This window comes from Mus musculus, chromosome 15, assembly GCF_000001635.26.
Source record: "Mus musculus strain C57BL/6J chromosome 15, GRCm38.p6 C57BL/6J".
Classification (NCBI taxonomy): Eukaryota; Metazoa; Chordata; class Mammalia; order Rodentia; family Muridae; genus Mus; species Mus musculus.
In genome coordinates, this window is record NC_000081.6 from 13,152,279 (window position 1) to 13,177,176 (window position 24,898).

Here is a 24,898-nt window from a genome sequence, read left to right on the forward strand (position 1 = left end):
ACAATTTGTAGATCTTTCGGTCACCTTATACTTGTGTAGAACATTTCTACCTGGTATTGAACAAGGTAAACAGATTTGATTTTCTGAACAAGCTGGCTAATTTTCCTGTTAGTTTCTATGTCTCCTCCCCATCCTCTTCTTCCTATTGCCTCTCTCCCTCCCCTCTGTTCTCTCTTTCTGTCTTCACAATATTCTGGGAGGATCACATTTTTCCTTATACATATACTTAGGTTGGGAATAGTAATCAAAATGGCCTTCGATACACTGATGGTCAACCACGAGCCATAAACTATATGAAGGCTTTTGCCCCAATCTCACTTGACATTCAAAATAATTTAAAGATGGAGGACTCTGAAGCTAAAGGATTTGGATGACTTCATCAAGCTAAGCTGACAGTGAATGTGCAGATGAGGTCACTGATTCTCAGACTTGGTTGCTGCTGAGTTAAATACAAATGCTGGACCCACCACTTTGGGAGAAGTCAACCGTCTTCTGCACACCACGCATAGATTCAATTTACCGAACTTGGTCAGAAGTTGAACATATTAGGCATCTCTGTTAAAGCACTGATATGGTCTAATTGACATTTATCTTGCGTGGTAGAACCAAATTGTACCCAAGCTAACAGTTGTTCCCCTTGAGTAGATGTGGTACCTCATAACCTACTCTCTGCACTGCATTCTTAAAGGCATGAGTAGTCAAAACAAGGAAGAAAATGGAAGAAAATGTTATGAGTTCTTGCAAGGCTTCAACTTTCAACCAGACTGGAACCCTGGTTGAACAGAGTCTATAACCATACAGGGTTATTATGTTTCAGTAAGGGTCTAATTGTAAGTGATACGGTAGTTAAAGGATTTAAAAAGCATTAAGTATGTTCAAACAGAGAGAACTGACCTACACACACAGCATCAATAAGTAGCTGACAGGTGTTTATAAAAGGACTTTGCTCACAATTATGGTTGAAAATATATTAAAGTTGATGATTCTCACCACTCAAGAGACTACTCAGTGAGAATTACAGTGGGAAAGATTTGCTGGTTTGTCTCAAATGGGTTAAGAGACCTCCTGATCAACAGCACCACAGTACCAAATGGATACAAGAAGTTAGATCTAACCATTCATATCTGTGACCAATTCAATTGGATTTCCTGGAGGGACTAGAGTGCTTAAAACATTTTGATAGTAGCCGAAAGAATGATTCAAATTCATACGCATTTCCAAAACTTTATCAGGGTATGCTCACCGTTTTTCATTAATTTCAGGTCAAGATTTATCTCCGGTCAGTAAATCAAAGCTTACAGAGGTGCAGATGCGCCGCTGGAATACCTCGGCTTCCAATGTGTTTTCCTCCTGATATGATTTCCTCTTAGATTCAGCCTAATGTCTTTCTGAACCTAAGCATATGGGCTTATGCTAATATCAAATGGTGTCTTCGAAAGGTTATTTTTGTTTTCTGCAGGGAGCAGTCATCCTTTGACCTATATTCAATAAGTGACACAGATCTGATTGTACGACAGCCATTAGCCTTATCCAAATTCCCTAGTTGGAGGCTGGGGCTAAGGTCAGAGACTGTTGCTCTTCAGTGTCAGGCCTAAACTTAATTAATGCCTTTAAAAAACATGTAGATAGTATTTTGTTCTCCTTAGGATGTATGAAAATGGCCAGCAGAATTTAATCCTGAAAAAAAATGTTTAAAACAAGAATGGCTGTGTTGTTTGACATGCTCCCACGACCTCATTCTGAATTGGCTGTACTGTGTGTTTGGCTTTTTCCCAGCCTGCTGGCCAGGTTTCCCTGCCCCCCCCCCCCCGCCCTTGGCAAAGATTCTTTTCTGTGCATCTTTCTGATTCCCAAGGCCATAGATTTTTAACAATACCCACCCCTCCGTGTGCTGTTCCAGAACCCACTACAGCAGCCACTCAGTGGAGGGTCGGGGCAGAGATTTGAAGCAGAGGGCTGGGTCCTTGTAGATGAGAAACAATGGCATTTTCCTTTAGGGCTGTGGGCAGAGGTGGGGGCTCTTCCTTCGAGCTGGTGCTGAAATGTTTAGTAATCATTTTTCAATGAGAATTGGCAGTTGCCTGCCAGGATGGGAAGTTATGTCAGCACGGGTGTCAGAGAATTTGGGAGATTCCTGCAGGAAGTAATTGGCAAATCAGATAAGGCTGGGGAGGGCGAGGTGCAGAGAGCGAGGTGCCATTCAGCAAATCGCTTTAAAGGTATTTTTTTTAACCGACATTATTTAGGCGTGTTGTAGAAAGTAGACCCCCTTTCCAGAGGCATCTGCCAACTGACAGTCCAGCAGGTAAGAAGAAAATACCTCCTAAAGAGTTTTCAACAGAGACTTGTAGAGGCTATTGAAAAGACTTACACTCACATCCTGTGTAAACCATTTTAAGTAGCATTTATTATTTACTTGTTTACTTATTTATTTATTATTGTACACACCCAACTGCTTCTTTGTCTGCTGCTCTTCCTTACCCATCGGCATACCAGTACCTCCCTGTCCCCCACATCACTCCTCAGGTCCCAAGTTGAGCAGGACATGTTTTTTAACTGAACTCCACGTAGGACAGAGATATCCACAGCTAGTTCCCTTGAGTGTGGATTGGGGATCTAGTTTTAACTTTAGGCCCTTCACCTTTGCAGCAAACACAATCTGCCTCATGTTTGAATGTTTACCACTCAGGCTTCCTGGGAGATTTTTCTGATCGGTGCACTACATCCTTCGTTCTGCAGTTTCGCTATTTGTGTTCTAACGTCCTTTCCCATCAGCCCTTATCTCCAGTGTTTTCTGATTTGAGGACGATGCATTCAGAATGCTTATTCCTTCTGAGGCTTTCTCCTGGAGATACAAAACTCTTGTGGGAGGAGATGTCAGGCTCATTGCTGAATCCATCTTTATTACCTCACAATGGGCAAGCAACAAGTACTGTCTGAAAGTAAGGATGAAGGAGCTAGCAACAAGTACTGTCTGAAAGTAAGAATGAAGGAAGGAAGGACTGGTAAAGGAATGAATGACCACTGGAAAAATAAGAGGTATGGGGAGTGAAGGGGGTATCCAGGGGCATAGGGTTCAGTTGGTAGTAAAGCTGGTGTGTGTGTGTGTGTGGGGGGTGTGTGTGGTGTGTGTGTGTTCTACTCACAGTGAGTGCCATGCACATTTGATATTACCATGTGATTGCTTGCCTGAGAAACAGGCCAGAGTACTACCACGGGCCAAGATAACAAACTCTTCACAAACGAATCTGCAGCTGCTGTTCTTACTTCATGTTGGCTGTGGTTGGTTCACACCTCCATGAGTCCAGATGACAAGACCAGCCTTGCGATTTCCAGGGAACAGGGCAGAAGATGCTCGGAGGAAATTCTGAATTTAAGCTGCATTTGGCGAGTGGCTGTGTCAGCCCAAACACACTCCAGGGAGCAGAATTGTGGGCATCTTGCCCCCCTAGTCAGTCGAACACTTCAGTTGTAATGTTAAAAAAAATGTGGTGGAGCACTCCAGGGAATGGAATCCTTTTAAAAGCCTGAAAGATGATTTATAAATGCCCCAAGTTGATTGGTGGATTGGAAAATTGGAAAACACTAATGGTAATAATGGTAGCAAATAGTTAACTTTGGGGCAGGTGCGTTTCTTAGATGCTAGGCACAGTGCGAAAGTCATTGTGTGTGTGCATGCATGTGTGCGTGCTTGCTAGCGTGTGTATGTGTGGACATGTGTGCACATGTGTACATCTGTGTGCACATGCAGGCCAGGGTTCATTTCCTGTTTCCCTCAATAGCCTTCCATCTTATCCTTGAGAGATGATGGGGCTCTCCCTTTCTGACATTATCTTAGTCATCCCTCACAATATAGAGTACCCATCTACAGGGCAGTTACTATTCCTATAGCGTCCCTCTGGGACTTGCTTTGTCACACAAAGTACTATGATAAAGATGGCCCCATCCCCATCTCCAGATTTCACAAACAGCTCCTATTTTGGAACCCTTTGATGGACATAGTTTCCTAATTCTGCTATAGAATTCATTGAAAAACATTTTATTTTAACTATGTTTGCACAGAGGCAAACACACCTTGTTGCAGTGTAACCTAAGGAGTTGCAGAGGCTCTAAGGAATTCAAATAAGAGCAAGAATCTCTCTTTTGATTTTACTCATCTCGAGAATACCCTTTTGTGCAGCATACATCACATCCATATAAACACATTTGCTAAAAGCTACTCAAGAATTCCACTTTTGCCAGGAATTACCCAGTACACAAAGGGCAGAACTCAGCACCCTTCTGTTTTATATTTTGTAATTATTTCTCATAGTGCTCTGACTTGGACTCAGACAAGCATCTACATTTCATCTCATTTGTCTTTCAAATAATGCCCCAAAGGGTTAAAAAAAAAGCCTCCATAAGATGGATTTGGGATATTTATAGTATGAGGAAAAAAAAAGAATACTGTTTGCTGGTGCTATTTTTAAAGGACACCTTTTTCAAGTTTCTCAAAGCTTCAGTGGTCAGGACTGAGCTCAAGGCAAAAACACTGCTTAAGAAAACCCTACAGAACGTGCTAGAAAAAGCTAAAGCTCTGGCTCAAGCCTCTGAGAGAAGAAAGTGCTCACATGGCTGGGGTGTCCTTTGAATCTCTTTAGGTTATTTTCTAGATGAGCCTATGAGAACAAACTGAAATTATATTTCCCTTCCAGCTAGTTAAGCCTCAAATCCCTAGACGAAAAAAACAATGTTTTCTTTTTGGACAGTGATGTATTTCTAGTCAGTCTATTCCCAAAACAAACAGAGCAAAAACCCATTTCAGGCACCGACTAAAATAAAAGATAGAAGCAGAGATCACTCGAGTGGTGAAGTGTTGCTATAAATTGCCATTTTGCAGGTAACCGTCACTCATGGAAAAGGGTAGGTGGGCCGGCTCTTTTTTATCCCTGAAGCTGTGGTCTGTCAAACCTATGCCATTGAATCCCCCACTTACCTAAGGTTGGTATTTCACACACAGCAACACCGTCTTTGACACACCTCATGGAGAACTTGATTACAAATGTAGAATCTTTAGCTCAGAAATAGCACCCAGAAAACTCTCAGAAATTATTATCGTATTGGAGAGTTGTCTGCACGTGCCCTGAGTTGGTTCAATAGAACCAAGGGGCATTACCCTTAATCTTTAATTGTGAAATGTCTCTCTTCCCCCACTCCCCTCAGCTAGGCAGGAATAAGGAAGCTTATAACTTCAGTTGCTGGCAGCAAACATTTTAAACTCTGAAGGAAATCACTGGATGGAATACTTTGATGCTGTGCGGAGCAGGATGTGGACAGAGTGACCCTGGGCTGTTCCTTCTGTCACTTGTCTTGGAGCCGACTTCACTGGGACTTTCTTGGGGGAAAAAAAAATCATCATTTCACTTATTCTTAAGTTTGAGAAGAGGTTTTCTCTTCTCGGGGCCCACAGCATCCTAATACGCAGACGGAACACACCACACCTGAAGGAGCTGGGACACGAGTTAGCCCTGTTTTCTGAGGACTTCCCTGTGGATAGTGCCAAGTGCTGGTTTCCTCTTTACTTCAGCTAACTTAGTTGCTTCCAAACATCCTTTAATTTCTGTATTTATCTGACATTGGGAGGCCAGGTATGGGAGGAGAGTTCACTAAGCCAGTTTAGATTCCTTGTGCTAATGAATAATATTACTGATTGAAAGTGCCACTCACTGGAAGGTGCCCCTGGCAAAAACCATCACCCGGAATGGTTGTCCCAAGGCCTCTGTGCCAACATTTCTATGCCCTTTTCTTGAAAGTTACAATTTACTACAGCTGTCGGATGCAACCAAAATCTTAGCTTGAAGGAAATATAGTGCCTAATTTAGTTCGGGAAATCTACGGATACAGAACAAAACTAATTTCTTGGCTTAAGTGTTTAGTAAGTTTAAAATTGTTTGGGTACCTTTGCCTTCAGGTTGATGGATGGCACATTTAACGGAAGGATAAAGGAACTCCACCCGAATCTCATTCACTTTCTCTCATAACCTTATGAAACATTTGCTATGCCAAGATGGAGCAGGGCTGAGCTGTGTATTCGGTGCCAAGAGGCATTCGTGAGGGTCCTGTGCTATGCACTGACTGCCACTTGAGGAATGGAACAGGACTACGTAATCAGTCAAGTTGGACTGGGTGTCTTCTGCACAGCTCCATTCAAGGTTACAACAAAGCCATATAGGATCTGGTATTTGACCTCCTACGATAACTCAAGAAACATTTACCAGGTGGGAACTGGAAGGGAAAATGATCATGCTCATAAAACACATACGTAAGGGACTTCCAGATGCTTTTGTAGATTTGGTTTGATGTATGGCCGTGGGTGGCTAATAAACCGAAAGATAGCCCAGGTTTATCACACTAGTCTGTGCCTATGAGGAAAAATAACATAGCCAGTCTCCAACACGAGCACAGAAATAAAGAATGCAACCATTTTACACCTTGGGGGTAGACTTACTACTCAAGAAAAGAACTTTCAGAAAAGATGTTCAATTATTCTGCTAGCAGATGGTTCAGTTAGGATTTGTAACTGTTTTTCAGATATTTGGTCAAAGGCACCAAGATCATATCAGGAAAGAGAGAGAGAAAGTAGGCTTGGGGTAGGGCAGAGAGAGGGAGGGAAGGAGGGATGGAAGGAGAGGGGAGGGAGGGAGGGAGAGAGGGAGAGAGGAAGGGAGAGGAGGAGATTAGCCTACGATCAGTGCTTCTGTGGACAGCTCAGAAGACTGGCATGGATCAGCCTCTCAAACCATCTGAAGGAAATCAGATTACTAGAAAAGAAGCCAACATCCAACATGAATAATGTAAAAGTGTATAAATGTAGCCCAAAGTTCCATAATGAGCAGTTCCCATTTGTTCTTGCAACCAACATTTAATGAGTTCTTGCTGTTTGTCAAAAGCACTGTGAGATCTTAAGAGCTAGAAATATGACTTGGCCTTGTTCTCAAGGTGCAGTAGGTGAGGCAGACAGGCCTGTGGAGGCGCCTGAAGAGGGAGCAGGGCAGCTACACTGGGAGGAAGGATAGACAATGAAGAGAACATGCGAGTGAAATGGAAGTGTGGAGGGGAGGAAAAGGTCGGAGAAGAAGCAGACATGACCTTTCCTCTGGTGAGAAATCCATCCAAATGAAGATGATCAAGGGTATGGGGGTGGTGGTGGTGGTGGTGGTGGTGGTGGTGGTGGGGAATCGGCAGCTAAGACATCTGCACCAATGCATGCTGGGTGAACATGCACTGACTTTGTGCTTTGCATATTCAATTCCACGTTTAGCAATGGCCATTCAGATCTATTTCATGACTAAATGAGCCAATTCAAGCCAGGTGTGGTGACCCATGTTGGAATAAGGCAGGGGGGATAGCGATGAGTTCAAGATTAGCATGAGCTGCACATTAGTCCTGGATCAGCCTCTGTACGAAGTGAGACCGTCTCCACCTTCTATGACTCCAAAAGACAAAGTGATCCATTTATTTCCTACATAATTTCTGTCTATTTCTTTCACAAGTTTCCCGAAAGACTTTGAAGTCATATTAAATACTGAATACCTACTGAAACCAACCTAATGCCAAAGTATATGGTGCCACTACCCTTTGTATTAAATGTTCATTAAATAGTTATTGAATTGAATAAAATGCACTCATCATAAATTTTCAGTTTCTTCTAGTTTTTTTGTGTAAAATAATTTCTTGATAAAATGTATTTCTATTTTGATGGAAAAATCATTTATTGGAGAAATGATAGAGATTAGAAAAAGAAAGACCATGAAAATATTCTGAGACATACTGTCAAAAACCTAAAACCATATTGGGCTCTTGGTGGTGAGGATGGATATGATGCTATTTTTGGAGCTGGGCAGGATGTCAAAAGACAAACTTGAAAACAAATAGAAGCGGTGCTAGTCATAATGTTACTCAAGAGGGAAGGCAGGGTGTGTATTCCTGTAGGATGTAAATGTAGAGAGAATAGACAACCAACCCCACCATCCGAGGCTTTCTGTGGGAAGCACGGAATGTTGGCCTTAGTTAGAGAGTGAGGAATAAAACCCATTTCCCCAACATGGCTGGTGTGTGTATTACCTCTACCTGTCCTTCCGGAACTGAGCAGAGAGGCTCTCAGTAAATATTATGGAATGAATTAACTAATGAACGATGCTCTTGCCTTCTTCCCCTTGGGAACAACAATAAGTGATTAAAAGATTGATTCAAATTAAACTGAAGAGCTGGGCCTAAAGCAAAAAGGGCCTTGGTGAGGCTGAAATAGGTGGATTTGGGCTGTGATGAGTTGGTCCAACTTAGAGAACAGACCAGCGTGCTGACTGAGGGATGTGCAGAGGGAGGAGGGAACAGACCAGCGTGCTGACTGAGGGATGTGCAGAGGGAGGAGGGAACAGACCAGCGTGCTGACTGAGGGATGTGCAGAGGGAGGAGGGAACAGACCAGCGTGCTGACTGAGGGATGTGCAGAGGGAGGAGGGTTTTTTTTTTTAGTTTTGTTTTTTGTTTTATTTTTTACTGTTTTTGAGTTAGGTTTTTTTTTTCTGTATGTTTGTTGTTTGTGTGTGTATGTGTGTGTAACCTGTATGATTTTTACTTTTGTATTTGAGATACATACATGTGAATCTATCTACCTGTGTTTATCATCATCACCTAGCATTTATCTAATTTATTATACACTCACTCATTATTTGAATATATATTTGAATATAATTATTTGAACACACACACACACACACATATATATATATATACACACACACATATATATATACACATATATGTATTTGCATATTAAGCACAGTGGGTGAAATGGTGTAAGGTTAACATAGCACTGGATATAACGTTTACCTTGTAAGCACCAGCAGTGGGTCTCTGGAGCAAAGCACAAAAGTGATTTCTTCCCAGGTTTATCTTGTAAGCCAGGAAGCCTGACAGCCTCTAACTCAGTCTTGAGTTTAGTTTTTTAGAATGATCTTTAAAGTGCTAATGCGCTCCAAGTGATAGTTTTTGCTAATTATATACTTTGCTCCTTCCAATTACCTTTCTCTTGAGAAGCAGAGCAGAGGGTCATTCCAATGAGAGGCAAAGAGTCGTGTCCTAACCAAGAACGCAGTTGTTTTAGTTATTTGCGGAGAAAAAAATAGTCTACCTATGGACACTAAATCTGTAAAGGTAAATGTTCTCAGGAAGACATTGTTTACATTGTCTGACTTCTCAAATACATACTTCTGTATTAAAAGCACAAACTTAGAAATATGTTATGTTTCCAAACACAAATTAAGAATTAAAAATAATAAATTAGAATGACAGACTCATAATCTGCTTAGGAAAGCATAAATTGTTAATCGGGCTCCAGGCAACAACATGTACTACCAACTTTAATAAGAAGTCTGCCAAGAGAGGGTCAGGTGGCTTCATTCTGAAGGCTGGGCAGCCTGTTAACCTCCAGTTCTGTGGCTCTCAAGACACCACTGATGGAGTTCCCTTTGAAATAGACTCTCTTAAAGAGTAGTCCGTTATTAAAAATTAAGTCATCAGCACAGGCTCGAAAAATTACATTTCCACTGGTATCAATAAGCTTTAAAGAAAATAAAAAAACAGAATTTTCTTGTAGCTTGCAAGTGAATTTCATGCAGCAAGCATTTCCTGAGCCCTTACCCCTAGTGCTGCCCTGGTCCTAAAATTCTGATCCCGTGACTGCAAGGCAATATTTTAAAACCATTTTCTCATATCCCCTAACCTACATTTATCTATTCCATAAAGCATCTTCTATTTGTATCAGGAGGGCTTTGGCTGTGGAAAGAGTCAAATAATGAATTTTCCCAAACCTCTCAGCTGAATATCATTCTTAGGAACACTTGTCAATCAGGTGAAACTTAAATTGGAAAGTATTTGACAAGCACAGCATCTATCTCCTTAGCACTTGGAGCCTCCTGGCTGCTTTTCTGAATTGTTGAGCTTAACACAGTCCAAAATTTCGCTCCTGGTTTTAAAGTACCTTTTCAGAACATCATGGATGTTAGTACATGTTTCTTAATTATTAAGCAGGGAGACTTTGTCCCTTGTCTTCTGTGACTGATATTTCTAGTCCACCGTGATAGAAAGGTCATCCCATTTAAAAATCTCATTTTATGCCGGGCGTGGCGGTGCACACCTTTAATCCCAGCACTTGGGAGGCAGAGGCAGACGGATTTCTGAGTTTGAGACCAGCCTGGTCTACAAAGTGAGTTCCAGGACAGCCAGGGCTACACAGAGAAACCCTGTCTCAAAACAACAACAACAACAACAACAAAAACCAAAAAAAAAAAAAAAACCCCAAAACAAAAAACAATCTCATTTTACAGTGCTGACAAATAGGGAAGCAGGCATATGATCTATATGTGCTCAGAGCATCAGGGTGCAAATACACCTTTGGCTCTAGAGTGTTCAGTTAATCTCGCTCTACCTCTCAACAGTGTCTTCTCTTCCTGTCCACCACATTAAACTCTTTCATTAGATTACATTAAATTTAGTTGCTTGAGAGCACTTTATTTTCTTATGCCGCCCTGAACTATGTGTTTTAAATAAAGCCACTGTCCATTTGGCATGCTCTTTGGGGAGAAAGTGGTGATTTTGGTCTTTAGCATCCATGTTACACCATGCCCAGTCCTCTTGTGTGGCCATCTGTGGAATGACTTCATTATTTTTCAGGGCATAAAATATGTATCCATTGAAGTTCAGTTCAAAATTGGGGGGGCTGTTTATTTGTTTGTTTCATAAACTACAGTGCTCCTTCTAAAGATGTTTGGGAGGACACTATTAGCAATTGATACTCAATGGCAAAAGAAAAATCAGTTTTCTCCAAGGATTGTCTTGGAGACAGTGCATTAACCAGACTGGAGGGCAAGCCGCATCCCTGGGAAAGGCTGGCCAACACAGAATAGATTCAATGGTGTTTTCGTAAACATTTTTGTTTTATTTTTCCTTGTTTGGACATAATTTTGTTTTATAGGTCTTGTGTTTGTTTATTTTGAATTTTGTATTTGTGTCTTTGAAGAGTTTCTTTGCTTGTGTGCTTCTTGCTTTTTGTCTGGTTGGTTGGTTTCTAAAGAGAAAGAATATAGGGATAAGGTGGGTGAGTAGAGAGGTAGGAGGATCTGGGAGGAACCGGGGGAGGGGGAGACATGATTAAGATAAATTCTACAGTTGTTTGTTTGTTTTTAGTGTAGACACAGGAGCTATGTCTGGCAGATTTCCATTTCCTTTCAAAACTAGCTCACAGGTTGGTCAGTAGGCCTCCTATGAAGGCACAGCTGGCATTTTGGTATATGCGGGTGATGGACTAGAGTGTCTTTCTCTCGAGGGCAGTAAGTAAGTGATCCTACTTCATTTAGGCTGGTTTAATTGGGACCAGCTCCAAACATCTCTTGTTTTGATAAGAAGAGTGAAGCCAGTGAGTGAAGCTGGCTGCATCCGTGTATCAAAAGGCTCCCTTGTAGAATTAATTCTTTATGAAACACTGGCAAAATCCCAACTAGGTACTTTTAAGCAAGTAGTCTAATCTGAGGATAATTGCTAGGAGAAACAGTAGCTTGATGTGGCCCACATTAGGGTTCATCAGCGATATAGCAGTCATGGAGAGCTCTGTCTTTTGCATTGGTGATTTCTTAGTCTGACCACATACTGCCCTGATCGGTGTTAAATCAGCCCATGTTGCTAGGGAGAACTCAGTACATTTCATTTGAATGTGAAATTGAGCAGCTTCAAACATTTTTACAAGATGGGTGATAGATTAATAAAATTCTTTTTTAGTCTTGTGGTTAAAAACATGATACACTTGCTTTCACAAATGAGAGCTATATTATACCCTGGAGGGCCGTCAGTTTTTAAAGTAAAAATGCATACATTAAAATACAACGCAACATTTTAGAGATTTGTTTGTTTGTTTGTTTGTCCACAAGTATATGAAGCTTATTTTCATGAAAAAAAAGCCATCTCTTTTATTATGTATTTGGTTAAGATGAGCTGTGTTTGCTCTTGCGCATCAGATTAGACATAAATTTAAAACTTGTCATTGCTTGCTGAATAATCCATTATACAATCAAGTGGGAAAAATTAATTGTTTGTGACACATTCTAGCCATCCGCTTGGAAAATCATATTTTTAGAGGACATGTTAATATAGCCAAAGATCACTTTGGTTTCAAATACTAGACTTAGTATCTATAGGGCTTTTTTTTTTTTCTGTACTTGAGACTGAACCTAGGGTTTTTGTTCACTGTAGACAAGAGCTCTAACACTGAGCTATGTCTCCATGTATGCTGTAATTATAGGACCTGGGGATACCTGTTAGTTCAATGGTTTTGTATAGCTCATCTTCTTGTCTCTTTTATAATTACAAGTTGCTTTTATTTTTTTGCTCATCCATATAAGAAGGAAGTGAACGAGGCTTCATTTTTCAATTGAAGACATTCATTATACAATCCATTGGTCATAAGGCTTTTGGGTTTCATGGGACATTAACAGTTTTATTTTTTAAAAGGGGGAAGAGTTGACATTGAGTCGCTCGCCAGATTTTAATCTTGCCAAGGCAAAACCTAGCATAATTTATCCATACATACACTTTCATGAAAGAACTGACATTTTAACTTCAAAGGAAGGTCATCGTATGAGTTTTTAAAATAGAATAAATGGAGGTTTATGAAATACAGAAAAGGTTGCCATTATTTTTCATATCTGATCACTAAGCAGTAAATTTACTTTTTGAAGGATGAACACTTGATTTTGAATATCTGGAAGAGTCATTTATCTGGATAAGGATCATTCCAAACTGCCATCAGGCTGTTACAAAGAAAGCGAGTTCCAAAGTCCATCAGTGGTACCCAAACGCAGAGCCAAACTTTGACGGAGATATTAAAATTTTTTCCAGGCAATAGGAGTTTGAAGAAAAAAAACATAGGAACACAAAAATCTTATTTTTATCAGTCAGTTGTCATGCCTGCACCTCAGCGGAACTCAAACAGCAACAGATGTGGTTCCTCTTTTTTTTTTTTTTTTTTTTTAAATGCTAAACTTAAGTAGAAATGGCAAAGAGAAATGACACCCAATGACTAGAAATCAAGCTACAAACGGGCCAGATTAAAGAACAAAATGACTGTGGCCCATCAGCAGATAAACCCCTTTCACCCCCTGGTTATCAGCTATCTCCTATGTAAATGGCCTGTATGGGACTCAGCCTCCCAGCATCTTCTCATGCCTCCCGCCATCTGATTGTATATCAGACGCCAAACCTGCTTCAGAGACTGGATGTACTACATGACTTTGTAAAAGCAGCAATCAAGAGACCAGAGAGGAATGGTGACCCACCCATGTCAGTCACACGCAACAGCCATGTTGCTAAGGGAGCTTTTTCCTCCCACTCTCACCATTCTCTCTTCCCTTTGCTATTTGTGGATTTGTATGTATGTGTATGCGTAGGAAATGTTAGTCTGAGAGGAATCTGGCGCATAGTCCCGAGCCAGGCGCTGTGGCGCATGCCTTCTGTGATCCCATCATTTGGGAGGTAGGGGTAGGTGAGAAGGGGTTCAAGGCAATCCTTAGATGCCTGAGGGTCTTGAGTCCAGCCTGGGCTCCAGAAGACCATGCTTTTTTGGCTGGTTTGTTTGTTTTTCTTTTCTTTTCTTTCTTTTTTTTTTAAAGTCATTAAGAGCAAATGCTATATAGTGATAGTTATAAAAGAAGCAAATAACTTTCTTTACTTATCACGTAGGGAAAGATATAAATATATTCTTTCAGTGTGTGCACATGTGAAGTTTAGAGGTCCACCTTGGATGTCATCCCTCAGACATCACCCGTCTTGTTTTTCCAGATACTGTGTCCCTATGCTGGGATCTCTGGCTCTCTGGTTACACTTGGCTGTCTGGCCAGTGAAATACCAGGATCTACTGTTTGCTTCCTGATGTTGGGACCACAGTCCTGACCATGCACAACTGTCTACATGAGTGCTGGAGACTGAACTGAAGTCCTCAAGGGCACACAGTAAGTGCTTTCTCAACCAAGTGACTATCCCAACCCCGATAAAATATCTCGTACTCAGCTCGAGCTCAGCATCCCAGTTGCCTTGGGACGTTATCCTCATGATACCGACTGATGTGGTTAGATACTGGGAGGCCAGGGCAGTTCATTACCATCAGTGATAGCTACTTTCTCAATCAGTGATGCTGTCTCCGATGGCGGGAGGACATGATTATCTTCAGACAAACAGCCCACCTATGCATCTTTTTCTACCGTTTATAAACTCTAATGCGTGGTTACAAACGCAATCTAAAAATTGAGTAACCTAGAAACATCTTCCTTAGCCTGCTCTGGTCAAAATAATCAAACCATTCCCATGCCCTCTGCTGTTCAGTATTTCTCAGAGAGAGTCACACTTTAAACTTTAAGACATCACAAGTATTTGCTAACAGCACATTCATTAAGTGCTTGGCTCAAAGGGAAATTCCCTGGAAATTCAAACTAAAAAGGGCTGAGTAAAGCCTTTTTAAAGGGAAAACAAGTATTAGAGTTCCCTCTTGACTTCCTGTGGGGTTTTTATGATGCAAAATGCACAAAAAGCAGGGAGATTTGTCAGTGGTAGGCCTGCCTGGTATGTATGAGACTCAAGGTTTAAACCCCACACAACCAAAAGACCCCTCTCCCACACTGACATTTTAGCAAGGCACACTGGCTCATGGCTGTAATCCTAGTACAAGATAGGGTGAGTTAGAAGGGTTGCTGAAAATGGAGGCCATTCTGGGCTATACTGTGAGTTCTAGTATAACATGGGCTATAGAGCAACATCCTGTCTCAAAAAGACCAAGCAGTCAAACAAAAGTAAAGTAAAATGAATAGGGCATAGCATAACGTTATAGAAAGGTCCATTAAGGCTTAATTCATTAGTACTATTATTTGGGCATATACAAATTCTTCACTTAACAGCTGAAGATATGGCTCAACTGTTAAAAAACACTCAATGCTATGGCAGAGAGCCCAAGTTCAGACTCCATGGCAGCTCAAAACCATCTATAACTCCAGTTCCAGAAGTTCTGATGCCTTTATTTGACCTCTGTATGCACCAGGCATGTATGTGTTACACATGCATACACAGGCAAAACCATTCAGATACATAAAGTAAATAAATAAATAAACAAATAAATAAACATATATTCTGAATCTCTCTGTCTCTGTCTCTCTCTGTCTCTCTCTGTCTCTCTCTGTCTCTCTCTCTCTCTCTCTCTCTCTCTCTCGTGTGTGTGTGTGTGTGTGTGTGTGTGTGTGTGTGTGTATGTGTGTGTGAATGTGTTTAAACCCCATGCTCTATACATATAAATAACAATACTATGGGTTTAAAAGTTCTCTGTACCAAATGTGGAGATGTTTTAGGGTGCTACCTTAGTAGATAGGTCTTTTATTCACTTTACCAGATCCAATGGGTAATGAATAAGACGTTTTGCCTGAATCAGTATTTTGTACTTGGGTTGCAGGTCTCCAGAGAGTACAGAATCATCTGTTTGGCTTTTAGGACAATAAAAAGAAGAGGAGAGAAGAGAAGAGAAGAGAAGAGAAGAGAAGAGAAGAGAAGAGAAGAGAAGAGAAGAGAAGAGAAGAGAAGAGAAGAGAAGAGAGTTGCTAGTCTTTAAAATACTAAGGAAACACTTCCATGATTCTGATGAATTTCTAACCTCTTTAAAAATTACTCACTGGGTTAATTTATAACTCAGGCTTGATGATCTCCTTTAGGTGGTAATTTTTTCAGAGGTTGATTTTCAGGTTTGCATTCCACAGTAGAGACCAGCAGTGTGGGAGAACATGCTAAGGGCACCATCATGCTTAAAGCACTAGGCTTGTGAAGAAGAAAGAGATCCTATGTGGAAAGGCACGCTTTGTTCTATGTTGATGCCTGTGTTCCATTGTATGCAAAATTTATCTCTTTGTATGGCCACTGTCTTGGCCATGTCCTCAGCTTCACTTTTTTTTTTAATCACCATTTATCATTCCTGTAACTTATTAGGATTATTGAAAGTCTTTAGTCAGATCTGCTTACTTAGGAAATTATAGCAAGCCACTGCCCTCTCGAGTGATGAGCGGTGAAGATAAATTAGACCTCAAGGCATGCTAGCATTGAGGTCTCCCTCTTCAGAAATTGCTCTCTCCCACAAGAACACTGCCTAGCTACTTGGAGAAGCATTTGACCTATGCTGCCAAATACTGCAAATCATATTCAGTAGTAACATCCTAACTTTAATTAAACTCTCCTCAGACCTTTCAGTGAGGTGGGGTGCCTGCTAGAGAAGCTTGTCACTCAACAGAGCCCATGTCAAGACACTGATGAAACAGAGTGGACTGGCTTCTAGAAATCCATGTGGACGGGAGACGGGTCCCACTGCACACACACCCGCCAATCATTTACAAAGATGCTCTGATGATAATTATCATACAGCAGGTGCTTTTACTGGTAGCCTTGGAACTTCCCTGAACAGTCTAGTCTTGAACACCTAAACTACTGGCTGCAGTTGCTTCCCTTGGGCCAAACTGTTTTGGCTTAAGCCATGTGACTGTTTCCCGCCTAGGGACGGGATGACGCTTGGTAAAGATTGTGTGCACTTTCTCCCAGGTTCCCCTTGCTCCTGCCTTGTGGTTGATGGTATCCTAAAGGCTATAGTCAGTTAGTGAGGGGAAATCCAAGGTTTCTCAAAGGACTGCTTTGAAAATCAGAGCCTTTGCCCTAGAGAGGAATTTAAAGAAAACTACAGGCAAATGAATTTTTTATAAGCACTAGGTCAAACCATTACTGTTTATACCAAAGAATGTGCCAAAATCTCTCATTTATCTTAAAATTAAGATGGAAATCGCAGTGGGAATATGAGGATAAAATAAAACAAGATCAACTCAATATCTCTGGATTTCTAGAATTCTTCCTTTGTGTGTAGAACATTTTCACAAATGAATGTGTTCTCTCTCTCTCCTATGTGCACACATGTTTAAATTTTTTTTTTGTCTACAGTTCTCCTATTTCCATAATATTCTTGAGACTTTGTATTAAAGGAACATTATTCAGTGTAGTGAAGCCACGGAACGTTTGATTTTCTACATTCTCACCTTTCTGTGAAGCAATGAGGTAGGCTTAGTAGACACTGGTTAGGCTCAGACAGGATGAAAAATGCAATTCCGACTGAGTCTTTGCTTGTGACTTTCACAAATGAGACCCTAATTCTGATGGACCCCCAATGAATGGCCGAGCTGACTAAGCAAGGACAAGGGCACTGGCTCCGGCAGGGTGTTATCTCATTTGCAACACATTTCAAACTTTGGAGCAGATTTTTAAATTGGAAGTTGCAAGCCGAAGATTGGCGGCAGAAAAGGCTGATTCACCTTCTGGAACTTATCTTGCTCAAGTTCCAGGAGGAGCTTTTAAAGATGGGGGTTATCTAGGGCCGGTGGGAGGGCTCAGTTGGTAAAGGTGCTTGCTGCCAAGTCTAAGGACTTGTGTTTGATCTCTAAAAGGCACATGGCGGAAGAGGCGAACCTACTCCTACAAGCGATCTGAGCTCCACACAGGTGCCATGGCATATGCTCAGGTGTGCACACCTGTATACACACACATAACACATACAACACACACACGCACACACATAGATACATGCATGGACACGTACAATACACACACACGCGCACACACATAGATACATGCATGGACACACACACATAACACATATAACACACACGCGCACACACATAGATACATGCATGGACACATACAATACACATTTACACACATACACACATAGACACAAATAAAAGAAAAAAATGTAACATATTTTTTTTCAGAAAAGGTCACCCAAAAATATTGGTATGTACCATAGAGAAAAATTACGAAACATAATGATCAAGATAAGGGCACATGTGCATCTTAAATGCTTTGAAACTTACACTTATTTGAATGGGAACGTCTTACTGTTAGACTCCTCTATTTCAGCAGAAGGTCTGCACGTTTAAGGATACTTAAAAAGAGTTATTGGTATTTCTTTTCTCCAAACATTTCTTTGGTGGTAAGAAATCTTTAGTGGTTGGAGTCATAACTATAAGCTCATTCTTATTAGTTAGTAAAATGTTATTTAGGAAGTAGAGCCTTGGCAAGGTTCTAGGGAAATAGATAGGAAAGTGTTGTATAATTTTGATAGTGGGAGATTCACGATTAATTGGCCATTGCTTTGATTTGGAACTGTATGTAGACTTTTAAAATAACCAATAGTCTACATACTTAGAAAATTATGAAAATACCTCGGAAGTCCCTTAAATGAGAGGAACTATAGAAGTGGCAGGCAATGGCTTTGATCTGATACACATATTAAGGCTCTGCTAGGATAGTGCTAACTTGTCTATGAAGAAAAATCAGTCAGGCTCTAATTATAGCAAAATCTGTGTTGCCATTGAACTACATGTTGGAGGTATGGAGTGGTCCCTCCACACTAAACAAGAAAGTTGAGGCAGCTGGAAAGATGTCATCTTAATAATACATTGTCATCTGCAAATACAAAGCAGGTAGAACCAGAAAGAAAGCCCACACAAGACTTCCCAGGGAGGTGGGTGCTCGCCACAGTTTATCTCTGTTTTGATCCTGGGATGGGGCACTCACCCAATTACCACTAATTAGACATTCAGAAGTCACTGTTCTAACTTGTTGCTGCAGCAAAGAAGGGGCCTGTGATCCCTCTCAATGTGCTTTCTAGAAATGTCAGCTGTTGGCAAGTGTCTCAGGCACTCTGCACTCTGCAGTCTTGTTCCTGAGAGAAGAGGACACCTACAGCAAGCTCTTCCTTTCGAGGCTGGTAGAAGTGGTGGGTGGAGGGCGTCAGACACAGGGGTAGGGTTTTTTTTTTTTTTGATAGAAGACAACCTGATAGAAAATGCTCCTGTTCCATATATCATCTTTGCAGAGTTAGCGCTGAGAAACATAATTGCAATAAATTGGCGTAAAAGCCAACTAGTAGAAAGACTGGAAGTCCCCCTGGAGACACCAGCCTGCCACTTCCTCCTAATGGCAGCAAATTGTGGACAAATATAGTGTAGTCACATCATTGGGCTGCATTTTTCTCTCAGCAATGTACTGTTACCTTGTATCTCTCTGAAGAACCTGATCACTTCCTCTGCTTCCAAAGTAAGGCACAAACCATAAAACCGGGTAAGAAGGGCTCTCTACCTTTTATATCACTTTGTTAATTAGAATACCAGCAAGAGAAAAGGGAGAGGGTGAGACACAGTTGTTCTCCGTTGGATTTCTTTTAAGTTTCTGAGCTCTGCATCAAGAATATGGCCTCTGGTGTACCCTTTGCCCTCTCCATGACGTCATGAAGCTATCTGCTTTAGCATATTCCCTTTCTGGTCACAACTGGTTTTCAGATTCTCCAGAACACCAAACACAGAGTCAGGCAAGTGCTCCTACACAAAGGACTGTGCTCAAGCTAAATTGGGAGGAGAGTTTGTTATCTTCTCCTCGCTCCCCCCCTTCCCCCCAAAGCAGAAAGAATCCCGAGGATTTTCCCTTTTCAGGTAAAACTATCAGCAAGAACAGAAAGAAAAAAGCCAGCTTTGGCCCGCATTCACATGGCAGTTACTCATTCTCCCGAGGAGTTGTGCATTAACTGGCCACATCTCTGGCTCCCTTAGAATCACAGGGAGGAGTTTGCACACACACACCCGCCCCTGATAATTAACCACCGCAAAAGCTCACAATTAGCATTCTCCCCCCCCCGCCCCCCCCAACACAGAAGTACGCCCCAGACACACTGTTAAAGGAAATAGCTTTTCTGGTTCGCACTGTGTGACTTCAGTAAGTGAAAGTGAAGAGACACAGACCGATAGAGCTTGCAGTGACTATCATAAAAAAAAAAAAGTGTCTTCATAGGAAAAAAATGAGTGGGAGAGAGAAATGTGTGAATGTTCCACGTGATTAAACTTCTTGGTTCTTGAATGTTCTCGGTAGTAGTTAAGTTAGGCAACCAGCCCCTTGCATACAAAGACCCTCACGTAACTTCCCATAAAATATGGATTTTATTGCAGCAGCGACAACATTTCTCAGTACCACATTGACCTCGCCAGCATCTCCCATCTCGAGATGGACCGTAACTCTTGGCAGGCGAATAACTACGGAGGAGGAAGTGACCCCAGCTCTGCGGCATTATAGGACTCCGCAACGACCCGCCTTCATTAAATTCCACATGAACGCCTTGGGGACTTCACTCTTGCATCTGACACCTCACATCAGACGCACCAGACCTCCTGCTCTCCAGTCTAAGGAAGGCATTCTCCCTCAGATGTGTGTGTGTGTGTGTGTGTGTGTGTGTGTGTGTGTGTAGCCTTGGAAGAGCACCAGCGAGCGGCGTCTTCCACATGACTTTTCCCTGGACAGTGTGCTCCATTTTCGAAGTCCAGTGTCGGACTTGCCTTGCAACCTAAGCATTTCTGCTCTATGAAAGCCTGAAGGCATTGCTAGGAACATGCGAGCTAACAGTTTTCTTTAAGCTCGTTCTCTCGGCCAAACCATCTCTGTAAGTTTGCCTTATTGGGAACATTCCAGAGTTTCCCGACTACCTGAATTAATTTCTGCGTTACTCTCAAAGCCATAAAAAAAAAAAAAAATCCCATAACTCAGGCCAAGCAGTCACCACACAGACCCTTGTATTGTTGGGTAGGTGGAAATCAATCAAGCCCCAAACGGCTCCACCGCTCCGGCACTCACTAGCGCCCTTGGTAATTGACCAGCCAACTTTGCAAAGCTAGGGCTCCACTAGCCGCCTCCGCCAGCCCCGCGGAGTGGACCTCGGCAGCAGCTTTCTCTCCTCCACACTGTTCCCTGCCACCCCCCGCAGAACCCTAGGCGTCTCGGTCTTACCAGGCGGCGGAGGAGCGGCGCCCAGGCTCCCCGGGAAGCGGCGCCGGTCCTGGGCAGAGGCAGCAGCGCCACCAATGCAACCGGACTCGCGCGCAAGCCCGCCCGCACCCCAGCTCCCAGCTGAGCATCCCTCCCAACTCCGTGCACCGCAACACCCGGCGCAGAGGACCGCTCTCTTTCTCTGATTGGCTTCCATCAACGCTACGGAATTAAAATAATAGCTATGTATAAAGAAGAAAGAGAAGGCAAGGGAGAAAAGAAACGCACGCACAAGCTCCCGCATTGGCAACAGAGACCGAACCCACCTCGGTTTGCCTTCCGGCTCCTGGGGACACCCTGCCACTCGCCCAGGATGCTCCTGCCTCCACCACGGTCTTCTGCTCTGTGCTTCTTGCTGCTGTGGCTGGAACTGCAGCTCTCGGGATGGGAAGGTTACGGCTCCAGAGAGCTGGCTCTTGTGGGCACACACTGATTTGCAAGTGAATGAAGTGGGAGGGAGCAAAGAGAGGAGGACTTTGTTACAGAGGCCCAGTGCCTGCCCCCGCCCGCCCCCTCCCCTTGACAGAATGACTCCCAGTGTTTGAAGTCCGGAGCAGTTCGCTCTCTGGAACACTCCCGCTGCCCCAGGCTTTCCCTTCCTCTTTTTTCTTATATATTTTTTAGGGGGGACGGCTTAAGACATACTGAGAACTTGTGTGACTCTATCTGATCTTTCTTTTTAAGCTATCAAAATGCACCGTGTTCAATTACCAGCAGCGGTCGGATGTTCTTTTCTAATAGCCCAGGCAATTAAGATTCCCGGGGACACGACATGGTACGGCGTGGCGCTGTGAGCCAGTTTGGGGGGGAGACAGTACGCACGACCTGCACTCGAATAAAATAACCCCGGTCTTCTGAGGTAACAATACCGACGGCTGTTCTGTATAACATAAACAGACGCGAGCAGACAGATTCATGAATGTCAGTCTTTGCTTCTCTCATCTCAAGAACACTTTTTCCCCCCTTGTAGCTTCTGGAGCTCTGGCGCTGTTGCAGAGTGGGTAACCCCAGAGAGCTGTAGCATGAAGTCATATGCCCCCGAGAGTGTAGAAGCGGTTCAAATCCAAACGCCCCGGGCTCATCAATGTCTTCGTGGCTGATCCATCTTTCTAAATGAGCAGATAGCAGGGCACACTGAACTAGCAGAATAGGATATATATTGATATTTAAGACGTATTTGTTGTGTTGAGATCTTTCTGGGAAGTTACTGAAGCAAGATAACGTCTATGTGAAACTCCTTGATACACATAGCTGTCTGGATGGGTGTCCTTATACTCGAGAAGAAGTGACTTCTCTGAAGGGACTAAGCTGCAGAAGTCTTAAACACGTCAAAGCATTGTTAAAGGAGAATCATGCCTTTTCTGCCTAGGAGATGCAGACACGTTGCAGTCAAGCACTATTGGATTAAGAAAATTAAATCTAATTACCACAATGGTTTCACCCCGGGTCAGCCACAGACCCAAGCCAGCTGTTTCTGCATGTTACAAGCTCGCAGCAAGATTTCCATTGCATGGTGCTTTAGTGACATTCCAGCCACTTGGCTTCTGAGTGATCTAACTAGCTAGAGGTCGGTCTTCTTCCCAAGAGAGCTCTTACTAGAAAAAAAAATCTTTTGTGTCCCTAATAGAAGTTGAGGCATTTTAATGAAGCCCAAATCAAAGTATTTCTTCCAGGCAGCCGGTGCTTCAAAGAATTGTATGTGGAACGGTCTTAGTCCAGATGTTCTGCACATGGATGCTGGCAAGATTTGAAAAGCCATCCTTGGGATGAGGAGATAGATGCCTGCAGTTTGCAGAAAGGAGGCTGAACATGGTCTCTTCATGTGGGTATTTGAACTGCAGTGGAGGAGGGATGGGGGAGAGGACAGCTGGTTCACATTCATTCATTCCTCAGGTTGTAGACTTCTTAATTTGAAAGATTACCTTGGTATGTCTGTACAGTCCTTTACAGCTCACAAAGTATTCTTATAGACCATTTGATGGGATTCTTCTGCTAATATGATTTTTTTTTTTGGCAGAAAGGACAGAGGAAATAGATTGATAAAAGCACAGTAAAGGTTAAGGACTATGTCTAAGATAATAAAACTAGGAAGGAACAAAAGGCGAAATACCCAAATGTGTACATGCCAACTAGTGTATATCCACAAAATGTATGCAGATATAATTTACTAACATGTGTGATGATAAATTAATAACGGAACATGTGCGAGTATGTTAAAAACACATTTTGTAAGATTGTCTCTAGCAGACAGATGTATAAATTAACTGATTTTATGCTATATGAAGGGTCATAGTGAAGTAGATTTTCTATCCATCGAAGCAGTTAATGTCTCACGAAGGAAAAAAATCTCTTAATTGTTTGTGATGTATTACCCTTCAAACTCCATTAAGCGGCACATCAAAGGTGGTTAAACAACCTCATTTTATTAAGAGTGGACAATCAGCTCGCTCCTGAGCAGTTTCATGTGGCAGCAGTAAGTGACATGAAGGAGTTTGCAACCCCAGGATATTATTCTAAAAGACTTCATGTGATTCTCAAGACTTCCTACTGACATTTACCACAATGACTACTCATGTCGATAAAAATATCCAGGATTATTTCATCCTTCTTTCGGAGGTAGGGGACTAAGCATTGCTGAGTCCTGTTATAAGTTGCTCTCTGGCACACCAGAGCACCTTGGCGAGCCATAGAAGCTAGCTAGTCCGAGGGAGCTGAACAAATGTGGAGATCCTCGTCAGCACGTGGCGTTTTGTGGTGAGCCAGAGTGAGATTCTGCGGGGCCTCTTGAGAGGTCTAGAAGCAGGTGCTGAGAAGGCATGGGTACCCTGATTTTAGGCATTCTCACCCCCTCATGCCTGCTGATGCTTTGTCTTCCTTCACACCTGCCCCCACCCCTTGCCCTTCAGTTCACAAGGCAAACAGCGCCACCCATGGCTACTTCCAGAAGCTTGCTTCCCCTCCCCCATATAATTTCGTTAGAATAGCGTTGATTGGTCGGGTTCCTCCAAGGAGTGGGGTAAGAAGCTGGGGCTGGGAAAGGCATAGTTGACCTTCACAATCGCTACCCTGGCTTTTTCTAGGATCCAAGTGAATAGGCATACTTAGGGAGTGTGGATGCTGAGAAGGCAATTTACAAAAGCTTGCGTTTCCCCGGGTCCCCCATGTTTTCTTTAGTAGGTTGGTGACTTTGAAGTAGTTTTTATCAGGGCCAGGGCATGCCATTATTTTATATACTGCAGCTGATATTACAGCCCATCTTATTTTGGTAAAGTTTCATAAAATAAGAACCCCCTTTAGAGACCATGAGTTGTGTGTGTGTGTGTGTGTGTGTGTGTGTGTGTGTGTGTGTGAGAGAGAGAGAGAGAGAGAGAGAGAGAGAGAGAGAGAGCGAGTCAGACGTCAATGTCTGCTATCTTCCTCTATTGGCTTTCCACTTTATCTATTTTTAAGACAGCATCTCCTACCAAGTGTGAAGCTCAAGGCGTGGCTGGTCTGGCTGCTCAGTGATATCCAAAGACCTGCCTGTCTGTGCCCAAGGCGTGGCTAGTCTAGCTGCTCAGTGATACCTAAAGACCTGCCTGTCTGTGCCCCTCAGCACTAAGATTACTTGTGTGCCACAAGAGTCCGCCTAGACTCAGATTCTAAGATCTGAACTCAGGTTCCCATGCTCATGCATCAAGTACTTTTCCTCCTGACCTGACCCATCTCTTCAGCCTAGATATTAATTTTGATGAAGAATGATCTACTTTCTCTTACATCTGTCTTCAGATGACTAACAGACTATATCATCCTTGTAATGATACAGGTCAATAAATGATCATAAGGGCTGAAACAATTGTTCATTGGTTACAAGGTGTACTGATTATTCTCCTAGGGTCTTGTATGTTTGATTCTCAGCACCCCAGTGTGGTGGCTTACAGCCATCTGTA

General features: G+C 42.5%; 1 protein-coding gene and 1 long non-coding RNA gene across 6 annotated transcripts in view; one reads left to right on the plus strand and one right to left on the minus strand.

Moving 5' to 3' along the window:
* Positions 1 to 24,129, minus strand: part of Cdh6 (cadherin 6) — a 147,709-nt gene extending 123,580 nt beyond the window's left edge. For 2 of the 5 annotated variants that reach the window (XM_017316421.2, XM_006520018.4), the window contains exon 1: positions 21,236 to 24,129. The gene's annotated coding sequence lies outside the window, so the exon portion shown is untranslated. The other 3 variants (XM_006520017.2, XM_017316420.2, NM_007666.4) reach the window with 2 other exon arrangements.
* Gm46513 lies at positions 2,877 to 18,826 on the plus strand. The gene is made up of 3 exons (XR_003951639.1): positions 2,877 to 3,039; positions 13,869 to 14,038; positions 15,523 to 18,826. It is a non-coding gene; the product is annotated as a predicted gene, 46513 (long non-coding RNA).
* Positions 24,130 to 24,898: the final 769 nt, after the last annotated feature.